We start from the raw sequence: 12072 nt of genomic DNA, 5'->3' as shown, positions 1-12072 counted from the left end.
GGGTTCGAGCCCCGCGTCGGGCTCTGTGCTGACTGCCAGCTCAGAGCCTGGAGCCTGTTTCAGAGTCTGTGACTCCCTCTCTCTCTGACCCTCCCCTGCTCACGCTGTCTCTCTCTCTCCTAGAAATAAATAAAAAACATTTAAAAAAAAACACGAATTTCTAGAACATCATGTAGTTATTTATGAAATTTTTGTGAAAGAATATGTAACAACGCAGGAAGACAACATATTGTGAATGTGGGCAAAGAGTATGAAACAGTATATAGAGCCAGATCTTACTTGAAATCTATAGGGGAGACAGGATGTTCACAGTGGATTTGGTAGCAAGGAGGTGCTATGGATTGAGTGTGTCCCCCAACCTCCCGATGCCGAAGCCCTAATCTCCAGACTGATGCGAGTCGGAGGTGGGGCCTTTGAGAGGTAATTAGGCTTAGAGGAGGTCGTGAGGTGGGACCCCATGATGGGATTAGTGTCCTCATAAGAAAAGGAAGCATCTCTCTCTCCCTCTTCCCCCTTCCCCCTCTCTCCCTCTCCTCTCCTCTCCCCCCTCCTCCCAGCCCCTCTGCATTCATGTGCACCAAGGAAAGGCCACATGAGCCCAACAGCAAGAAAGTCATCTCTCACCAGTCACTCTGTGGCCACCTTGATCTTGGACTCCCAGCCTCCAAAACGGTGAGAAATGACTGTCTGTTGTTGAAGCCTCCCAGTCAGTGATATTTTGTTATAGCTGCCTGAGCAGATCCAGATAGGTGTTGACTACTTAAAATCTGGTTTGGGTTTGCTTACCTCCGTGGGATTTTCTTTAGAGATGGTAGATGTGTCCCCAACCCTCCCTCTCGCCACGGCCCTCACTCTGCCCAGGAGAGAAGTTGGCACCCAGCCCTGAAGTGGTGCTGCAAGGAGCCTGCTCAAGGGCACTTGGTGCATGTCCTTTGCAGTCAGTGGGGCACAGTGGACTGGGGTCTAATGTGTGCTCGTGAACATTGTGGGGATGAGCACTGGGTGTTATATGGAAACCAACTTGACAATAAACTATTTGTAAAAAAAAACAATTTAAAAATTTAAAAAAAATTAAAAATTAAAAGATGAAAAAAAAGATAAAGCAAGAGACTGGGCCATCAGTGTCAGCGGAGCGGAAGGAGCCAGTCTCCTGCCCTCGAGGGGTGAAACTGTGACCCCGAGGGCCTGGAGGACGGGGGGCGGGCGGCAAGGGCTGAGTGCCAGCCCAGAGCTGGTCTAAAGGGTCGCGTGTATGAGCACGGCCTGAACGGGAGTTGGGCCTCTAACAGAGCCGGTCCAGGTGGAGGTTGGCCTCAGAGCACAGGGTCCTGGGAGGCCGGCAAGAGAGAGCCTTGCCACCTGTGGTGGGAGATCTCTTGCAAGCCCCTCCCCCACCCCACCCCCGCAGGAGAGGAGGAGCCAGCTTGCCTTGCGGGCCCTCTGGCAGAGGACGCCCCCTAGTGCCAGTCACGCCACAGGGCAGGGAGGCCAGTGGGGAGGCCAGTGGGGAGGCTAGTGCACGAGTTTAGCCAAGAAGGAACGAGAGCTACAGAGGAGGATCGCTGCCCCACGTTCAGGTCACGGGGGCTGGTGACCCCATCCCTGGGAGCGCACTGTCACCCGGGGCTGGTGTGGGGAGGGGCGGCGAAATCGACAGGAGCAGAGTCCCGGAGGGGCCACGGCTGGGGCACATGGAGGGGCATCCCGCCCCTCGCAGGCTGCCCATGGCGGGGGTGGGGGTGGGGGGCGTGTTGCACTGACTGGCGGTTCTCCCCGAATCAGAATCGGAGCCGCCTCACTGACAAACCCCCTGGTCCTCTCTGCCTGTCACAGCATGTCGTTTCCTGACGCCCAGAGAAGGTGCAGGTTCATCACCAAACAGGACAAGGCAGGTGGTGGCCGGGCTGAGCAAAGAAGGGAGCAGCGCTCCTGCCCCCAAGCCCGGGAAAGAGAAAGTCCTCACTGGGGATGAAGGTTGAAGGTGCTTTGTTTCTAAACATCTTTGAAACTGATTTCATCGGATTAGACATTTGCTTGGGCAACTAGACTGGGAGACGTTTTCTTTTTAAGTTTATTTATTCATTTTGAGAGAGAGCAAGAATGACAAGGAGCAGGGGAGGGAGGGGCAGAGAGAGGGGGACAGAGGATCCAAAGCGGGCTCTGTGCTGACAGCCGAGATGCGGGGCTCGAACTTACAAACCAGAGATCAGTACCTGAGCGGAAGTCAGACGCTCAACCGACTGAGCCACCTAGGCGCCCCTCACTCTTAAATCTTGAAAAAAAATGTGTCTACGCGGGCACCAGGGTAGCTCAGTCGGTTGAGCGTCTGACTTACATTCAGGTCATGATCTCACGGTTCGTGGGTTTGAGCCCCGGGTCGGGCTTTGTGCCTTCAAACAGGAAGTCTAATATGAAAAATCATTCAGTAGGATAAAAGAGTATAAGATATAAGGAAACTACAAGGTGTGCGGGGGCTGAGGGAGGGGACCCGGTGTATTTGCCCAGGCTGTGCTCTGGTCAGAATGCTTGCGCTCTCTTAACCCCAGTGGGTTGGTATTTGCCCAGTGGGATGGTATTTGGCAGTGGGGCCTCTGGAAGGTGCTTAATTAAGTCATAAGGGCGGAGCCTCCTGAATGAGGTTAGTGCCTTTATAAAAAAGACTCCAGACAGATGGCCTCACCCCTTCCGTCATGTGAGGACACAGCAAGAAGACGCCAGCTACGAACCAGGAAGTGGCCCCTCACCCCAGTGCGGCCATGCTGGTGCCACACGTTGGACTCCCCAGCCTGCTGAGCCTGAGAAACACACACTTATGGTTTATACACCACCCAGTCGGTGGTGTTTTGTTATATTTGTTATATTAGCTGGAACGGAGGAAGACGGTGGCTTAAGGAACAGAAATTTATTTTCTCACAATTCTAGACTGGAAGTCCAAGATCAAGGTGTCCACAGAGTTGGTTCTTTCTGAAGCTTCTCTCCTTGGTGTGTAGATAGCCACCTTCTCACTGTGTCCTCACATGGTCTTCCCTCTGTGTGTATCTGTGTCCCAATTTCTTTTTTATTTAAAAATTTTCTTATAGTTTTATTTTTGAGACAGAGAGAGACAGAGCATGAGTGGGGGATGGGCAGAGAGAGAGGGAGACACAGAATCCGAAGCAGGCTCCAGACTCTGAGCTGTCAGCACAGAGCCTGATGCGGGGCTCAAACCCAGAAACTGTGAGATCTGACCTGAGCCGAAGTCAGACACCTAACCAACTGAGCCCCCCAGGCGCCCCTTTTTTTAATTTAAGTTTTTAATAGTTTATTTATTTCCCAATTTCCTCTTATAGGGACACAGGTCATATGGGATTAGGACTCACCCCTGTGACCTCAATATAACTTAAAGACCCCATCTCCAAATACAGTCATGTTTTTTAAAAAATTGTTAATGCTTAATTATGTTAGAGAGAGAGAGAGAGATACAAATCACAAACAGGGGAGGGGCAGAGAGAGGAAGACAGACAATCCGAAGCAGGCTCCAGGTCTGTGCTACAGACCCCGATGCCAGGCTCAAACTCATGGACTGTGAGATCATGACCCGAGGTGAAGTGAGACGCTTAACCGACTGAACCACCCGGAGCCCCCTCAGTTAAATCATTTTAATTAACCAATTCATGTTTCTTTTTTTTAAAAGTGTTTACTCATTTTTATTTACTTTAGAAAGATTCAGTGTGAGCAGGGGAGAGGGGCAGAGAGAGAGAAAGAGAGACATAAATCGCAAGCAGGGCAGGGGCAGAGAGAGAGGGAGACACAGAATCCGAAGCAGGCTCCAGGCTCTGAGCCGTCAGCACAGAGCCTGATGTGGGGCTCGAACCCACAAACTGGGAGATCATGACCCCAGCCGAAGTCCGACGCTTAACCAAGTAGAGCCACCCAGGCGCCCCTACGGTCACATTCTTAAGTACAGGAGGTTAGGACTTCAACATAGGAATTGGGGCAGGGGGACACAGTCCAGCCCATAACACCAAGACAGGACTTTCTCGAGAGAGGTTCAGACCTCATCGGAGATGCGGTTTGCCCACGGGAGAGGAGAGATGTTGGCTGGTTTAGCCAGGCCTGAACTGGGATGAACCCCAGACGACCCAGATGACCAGCAACTGTCGTAGACCGCCCCCCCGACACACACACACACACACACACACACACACACACACACACACACACACAACGGGTGTGGGCTTGTGACTTTCCCCCTTTCCCCCGGACTGACCAGCCACAGATTGCCCGGAACGCTGGTTTCCACGTCAAGCTGACTGCTGAGCGCTCACTGACCCGGCGAGCGCTGCGGGGCCTCAGAGGGACCACGTTCCGGGCCGGGGACCGTTTGCACTGCCGTCCTCCCCCCCCCGCCGCCGTCCTCCCGACCCCCCGCCGCCGTCCTCCCGACCCCCCCGCCGCCGTCCTCCCGACCCCTCTGCCGGCACCCTCTCGGGAGAACGCTGCACTCCCGGCTCAGAGCCCCAGCGTNCCCCCGGACTGACCAGCCACAGATTGCCCGGAACGCTGGTTTCCACGTCAAGCTGACTGCTGAGCGCTCACTGACCCGGCGAGCGCTGCGGGGCCTCAGAGGGACCACGTTCCGGGCCGGGGACCGTTTGCACTGCCGTCCTCCCCCCCCCGCCGCCGTCCTCCCGACCCCCCGCCGCCGTCCCCCCCCCCCCCAGCCTGCCCTCGCTGGGGACCCTCTGCCGGCACCCTCTCGGGAGAACGCTGCACTCCCGGCTCAGAGCCCCAGCGTTTCTCACGGAAGTAGCGCACGTGGTAACCGACACGGACCTTCACTGTGGAAATTACCAGCATGTGCAAGAGCCGCCGACGTCACAGAGGTTTATTTATTTGCTCTGCAAGGACCTCTGGTGTGGCTGGGACGCCAGCACTGCCCGGGAGCCGGGGATGGACACGGGGGCCGGGGGGATCCTGCCGCTCACCGTGTCCGACGGGTCAGAGCCTGGAGGTGAGTCCCAGCTCTGCCAATATTTCACTGGGCGACCTCGAGCAAGTCGCTTGGCTTCTCTGGGCCCCGGGACCCCCACATACTTTTGTTCCGGTGTCTGGGGTACCATAGCACCCTCATTTATTTATGCAGGCCCCTCCTTCCTAGGCTGTCAGCTCCTAAGGGTAGAGATCTTTCCAACCTAATGTTTTTTTCAGGTCTCCCGCCCCCCTACTCCCCACCCCCCCACCCCCCCGCCTCTGCACATGGCTGTTTCCTGCCTATGTTATCTCCTGCCTCCCACCCAAACCTCAAATTTATATATTTGCCAGAGGGATATTTTTAGCAAGCAAACTGGACCTTGTGTCTTCTCTGCTTACAATTGTATTTATTGTTTTTAATGTTTATTTATTTATTTTGAGAGAGAGGGAGAGAGAGAACCCCAAGCAGCCTCCCCGCGCTGTCAGCACCGCGCCCATTGCAGGGCTCGAACTCACAGACCGTGACATCATGACCTGAGCAGAAATCAGGAGTCAGCACTTAACCGACTGAGCCCAGGCGCCTCTCTGCTTACAATGTTAAATGATTCCCCACGGTTTCAAGAATCTTCTGAGACCAACCTGCGACAATCTGGCCCCCGTGTGGTCTGGACCACACCCTCCATCCCTCTCCCCCAAAACAGCCTCCACGGGACACGCGCCAGAAGCACCTCTGGCCTCAGCAGGAGTGTAACTGTTCTACCCCCGCGCCCCCCCCCCCTGGCGGTGCTGGCCCCCTGTGGCTCAGGCAGGCAAAGTCCCACTGGGTCCTCTGACTCAGCTGAGCCCACCCCCCTCCCCGCCAGCGGAAGCCTTCCTTACGTCTTACACCTCCCCCAAGGGTGTCCTTCCCGGTGGCCCTACTGGCCACTTCTGCAAATCTCCAGCGTATCACCATTAACCAAGTAACAGTTTGTTGATGGTTAGTACCTGCCACCTTACTAAACACTTGATGAATCAAGAGTGACCTGCTTGATGTCTCCCTCGAGTCAGTGTCTTCTACAGAAAGTTCTAGACTCAAATAGACCAAAGAGACATCACCAGATGCAGTCCATCAACATGGAGCAGATAAAGTGGCTTATAAGCACCTTTTAGGGAAATGTGCAGCACTGAATATAGACTGTGAGAGGACACTAAGTCACGGTTATTGAAATGTCTGGATATAGTCTTAGGTTCTTTCTTGTTACTATTTTCCTAAATCTGGTGGAGGGGTGCCCCTAACCTACTTGGAAACACACCATCATAAAATAGATAATAATGGCAACAAAATAAAACCATTCTCCTAAACTATCAAGGACGGGGATTTGGTCTTTTTTGCGTTTGTGCCTCCAACTCCCAGTGCGATGCATGGCCCACCATGGATAGTTACAGAATTTTGATTGTCGAATTAATTGTGAGCAAAGGTAAGAAGGTGGGACAGGTATTGTGTGTTTCTAGTATGCTGTAGAAGTGGGGCTGGTTGAGATGAATGAAGAACAGAATTGACAGCACCAAATTTCAGAGGACTACCAAGACGAAAAGGGGAGCTTAGACTTATCTGAGAGGGCAGGGGCAGGGAACAGAGCCGTGGGCACATTGTTGTGCCTGGAGTCCCTCCTATGCAGTGACGCCATGGAGGGTTGCACAGGTTGTGCACTGCTCAAAGAATTCCACCTGGATGGGTTGTGATTAACTGTGTTCCCAGAGTAGGAGCCTTTTACTGATTTCCCTATGATCTGGGGTAGTGGCAGCTTTGTTCTTGTGTGTGGAACTGGAGGGAGAAGAGGGGAGTTAAGATGATATCTGATGTGCCTCAGTTCCCCAAGATGCGTCCATGTGACAGTCCTGTGCAAACCTAGTCCTGTGCTTGGTCACCCTAAGGAGAGTGTAACTAGGGAGAGGAGAAAAAGGTTGAGAGAGCTGATAGTGAAGCTGGAGAGACATGGAAAGCAGGGCGAGGAAGGAGGCGAGGGAGCGGGGTGATTTCCCTGAAGGAGCAGTTGCGGATGACGGCGGATGCAGGGAACCAGAGAAGGGGAAAGTGGTCACGAGTGTGAGAGGTTTGGAGAGACTTTTGGCTGTTGGTCCAAGGGGGCAGCAGGGATGCAGACCCGTGTGTGTTTGAGACTCGGGTGAGGAAGCCGGTGGCAAGAAGCAGACTGAGCTGAGGAGCTGTGGGGAAACGCGACGATATTCTGACAAAGTGACAGGCGGACACCCCACGTGAGATTCCGGGGCCGGTTCACCTGTGCACCCCCGTCACCCTTGTGACCAGGTCTCTGGAACACCCTGCGTGGCGGCTGTCCTGACGTGTGGTGGGGGGCGGCTCGCACGTTCCCTCCACGCCACGCACTCACAGTCCTCATCTGGGGACCCGCTCGGCTTACACTGTGATGGCCAATTTCATGCATCAGCTTGACTAGGCGAAGGGATGCCCAGACGGCTGGTAAAACATGATTTGGGGGCGTGTCTGTGAGGGTGTTTCTAGAAAAGACTGGCATCGATTCAGTAGACTGAGTAAGGAGATCTGCCCTCACCAGTGTGGGTGGGCATCAGCCGATCCCCTGGGGGCTCGCATGGAACAAAAAGGCAAAGGAAGGGCAACTTCTTCCACTCTCTCCTTGTGCTGGGACGTCTGTTTTCTCCTGCCTTCGGACATTGGCTCTGGGGCCTTGGGACTCTGGGACTTGAAGCATCAGCTCCTGTAGTTCTCAATTACTACCGGCTTTCCTGGGCTCCCAGCTTCCAGAAGGTGGATGTCAGCCTCCCTAACCTCATCCCTATAATCAGTCTCCTCTTATCCGCATGGACATGCCTCCCATCGGTTCTGTGTTTCTGGAGAATGCCGACTGACACCATCGCTGTACCGTGAGAATTTATGTCTCTGGTGTCGGGAGACTGTCAACCTCTGGGTCGTTCCCGCAGTCTTGGCCACCTGCCATACATTTCTTTCTGCCACAGAATGTTCTGGAAATTGGCCAAATGGCCTGCCTCCCAAGAGGGTCCTTGTCAGATTGGCGACTCCGTGAAATAGGCCATACAGAAGGACAAACGGTGTATGATTCTGCTTCTGTGACGTGCTCTCAGTCCGTCCAGGCGGCCGTCACGAGCTGTATACACTGGGTGGCTTAGGTAACAGACGTTTATTCTCTCACACTTGGAGAGGCTGCAAGTCCAAGATCAGGGTGCTGGGGGGCTCTGTCCCGGTGAGAGCTCGCTTCCCGGTTCGTCCTCACGCGGAGGAGGGAGGGAGAACACTCTTGTTTCTTCTCTAAAAGGTACGACTTCCATCGGGGGGCCCCGCCTTCACGACTTCGCGTCCTCACCTCCCAAAGGCGCCGCCTGCGAATGCTTCACACGGGTGCCGAGGTCCGTTCGGGAAAAATGAAGAAGTCCTGGAGATGGATGGTGGGGACGGGTGCATGATGGGAAGGTACTTACGGCCACTCTACTGCGCCCTTAAAAATGGTTACAATGGTAACTTTTGCGTTAGGCATATTTTCCCACAATCAATAATAGTCATTAAAAAAAAAAAAAAAAGAGGGTCCTTGGGGCGCCTGGGTGGCTTAGTCGGTTGAGCGTCCGACTTTCGCTTAGGTCATGATCTCGCGGTTCGTGGGTTCAGGCCCCGCGTCGGGTTCTGTGCTGACTGCCAGCTCAGAGCCTGGAGCCTGTTTCAGTCTGTGACTCCCTCTCTCTCTGACCCTCCCCTGCTCACACACTCTCTCTCTCTCCTAGAAATAAATAAAAAAATATTAAAAAAAAGAAAGAGGGTCCTTGTCCACATGAACTAAATGCTTAAAATTCTGCCAAATTGCCCAGAGCGTGAGATTCTTGTCCCCAACCTCCAAGCAAGTGCAGGGTCCTTTTCCTTCCCAGCGGGGCTCGTCCATCCACTAGAGAGGACTGCCCCTTGCCTCCAGCAGGGCTCTGTCTGGTCGTGACAGACAGGCCCCGGGAGGACAGAGGTGACTCAAGGCAGTCCTCAGTTTCCCTCACAGGCAGCATGTGTGTATATGTGCACACGTGCACGTGTGTGTGCCTGCGTGCATATGAGTATGAAGACACAGAAAAAGCCTAAGGTGGCCAGGCACCACAGTCCTAACACTGATTTTTTTCTGAATGGTAGAGTGAAGTAATTTACTTCCTGAGTCTTTCACTAACAGCATATTAACCTTTAAAAATTACATTTTACAATTTGAGGGGCGCCTGGGTGGCTCAGTCAGTAAAGCGTCCGATTCTTGATCTCAGCTCAGGTCATGATCTCCTGGTCATGGGATGGGGCCCCTCATCAGGCTCTGCACTGACAGCGCGGAGCCTGCTTGGGATTCTCTCTCTTCCTCTCTGCCTTTCCCCCACTCATGCATGTGTGCTCTCTCTCAAAATAAATATTTTTGAAAAGTCTGAATTATAAAATGTTCCAAGTACATAGAAATATACACAGTATGTATCTTCCAAGTTCTTTCCTTCAGATCCTTTTTCAAAATATGGATATGAAAGTATTAAGGTTAGAGGCACCTGGGTGGCTTAGTCAGTTAAGCCACCAACTTCAGCTCAGTTCATGATCTCAGTTTGTAAGTTCAAGCCCTGCCTTGCTCTCCGTGCTGACAGCTCATAGCCTGGAGTCTGCTTCAGATTCTGTGTCGCTCTCTCTCTCTCTGACCCTCCCCTGCTCATACTCTGTGTGTCTCTCTCTCTTAAAAATAAATAAACATTTTAAAAAAGTTTTTTAAATAATAAGGTTGGAACCTTCCCTCCATCCCATTCTCCTTCTCCACCAGGGGAAACCACAATCCTAAAACTGATGTATGCAATTATATTTTCCTATCTGTGTGCATCCCCATAACCAACAGCATATGTATTTTTGTGTTTACAAATTAATATAAATTTATTATAACAAATTCATTTTAGGGAGATCATTCATATGATCATGAATAATTAACATAAGTTAATTCTGCAGGATGTATAATTTTTGCCTAAGTTTATTTATTTTGAGAGAAAGCACATGAGAGGGGAAGGGCAGAGAGAGAGGGAGAGAGAGAATCCCAAGCAGATGCTGCACTGTCAGCGCGGAGCCCAATGCAGGGCTTGAACACAAATCATGAGATCCCGACACAAGTCGAAATCAACACACTCAACCAACGGAGCCACCCAGGCGGCCCTTGCCTCTTGCTTTTTACGTTCATGATACTTTAGCAATTTATTCAACGCTGACACATATAGACCTGGTCTGTGCATTATAACCACTCTGTATTGCTGGTGATCGTAATATAATTATAATTTATTTACCCCTCCTCCTATTGATGGCTGCTCTGTCATTTCCAATTTCTGACTGTCGCAAACAGTGCTGCAGTGGACATTGAGATACACATATCCTTGTGGACGCATGCAAGTGTTCCTTGAGGGTGCCTGGGATAAGATGCTGTGCTCATTGATGCTTGTGAGCGTCTTTGACTTTTCTCGTCCTTGGCGACTTGCTCTCCAAAATGGTGAACCCAACGTCCATCCCATCAACAACGTGTGGCAATACTAATGTCTCCACTTCCTACCCCGACACACGGGGTCCCAGCGTTTTCATGTTTTCCCACCGAATGGGTGGGAAATGGTATCTCAGTGTCCTTCCCAGTGCACTTCCCTGAGTACTTGTGAAGGTGAGCATTTTCTCATATTCATTGGCCATTTGGGTTTCCTCCTCTGTTCCTGTCCTTTCGGATCATTTGCCTGTATGTCTATTGATTTTTTTCTTCTTGTTGATTGATAGGTGTGTCAACTCATGAAATAATAAAGTGGTTTCCATTTCAAGGGGAACAAAGGATATTTCCACGGTAGTTTCCAAAAGTACAAGGAAATAGTCACTGCCATCCCTTTTCGTTCCTGGAATACGCTGGATATTCCCCTGCCTCGAGCCTTGTTTTTGCTCGTCCCTGTGGCCTGGAAGCTCCTCCAAGAGAAATCTTCGGGCGTTGCTCACAGGTCATCTTGGGGAGCCTTTACCAACCACCCAACTCCTCTTTGGGCCCCAGCTCTACGTAGCTTCCCTTCCTGTTTTTTGCTTTTTTTTTTTTTGCCATCTGCCATATTTTTCTTGTTTGTGGTGAATTAAACACTGCTTTGAATTTTTAACACTTTTCTCTTTTTTTTAATGTTTTATTTTTATTTCTAGGAGAGAGAGAGAGACAGCATGAGCAGGGGAGGGTCAGAGAGAGAGGGAGTCACAGACTGAAGCAGGCTCCAGGCTCCGAGCTGGCAGTCAGCACAGAGCCCAACGCGGGGCTCGAACCCACGAACCACGAGATCATGACCTAAGCGAAAGTCGGACGCTTAACTGACTAAGCCACCCAAGCGCCCCGAATTTTTAACACTTTTCTCATTGCAAGATGGGTTCTAATTCCCTCCTCTTGAGTCTGGCCTCCCCTCAGCAACTTATTGGCCCAAAGTCACAGAGCTAGAAAGGGGCGGAGCTCAGATGGGAACTCCAGCCAGCTGGTGCAGGAGTCCGTGTGCCTGGCCCCTAACCCATGTGTCACTGGCTCCTAGCTGGTCCCCCAAAACAAGCTAGACAACTACCCCTCCAGAGCATTAACCCCCTGGGGGCATAGGTTTGTCTCGCCTCAAACTTCTTTTCCAGAGAAAGTGGAGATTAGATTCAGATAAGAAAACTGAGACACAAACAGGAATAAAGGAAATCAGAAGGAAGTACCTCTCTCTGTGGGTGTCAAAGACACCTAGAGAGAGAGAGACAGAGAGAGAGAGAGAGAGAGAGAGAGAGAAGTGGGGCAGGGGCAGAGAGAGAGGGAGAGAGAGGGTATCCCAGACAGGCTCTGCGCTGTCAGCACGGAGCCCGATGCAGGGCTTGTCTCACAAACCATTAGATCATGAGTTGAGCTGAAGTCAGACGCTTAACTGACTGAACCATCCAGGCCCCAGGAAGGAGTCTCTTATTTGACTTCATGTGTCTGCCCAGCAGGCTATAAACTTTTATCTCTAGTTCATGTGTGCAAGAAAAAAATATTTCTTTTAAAACACACAGCTTAGAGAACATCAACCATGTTCCCTAGAAATGGGCGTTGTTTGCAGATGGCT

This window comes from Hyaena hyaena, unplaced genomic scaffold (genome assembly GCF_003009895.1).
Source record: "Hyaena hyaena isolate Hyena2069 unplaced genomic scaffold, ASM300989v1 scaffold_2, whole genome shotgun sequence".
NCBI lineage: Eukaryota > Metazoa > Chordata > Mammalia > Carnivora > Hyaenidae > Hyaena > Hyaena hyaena.
This window is presented reverse-complemented; position numbering follows the sequence as displayed.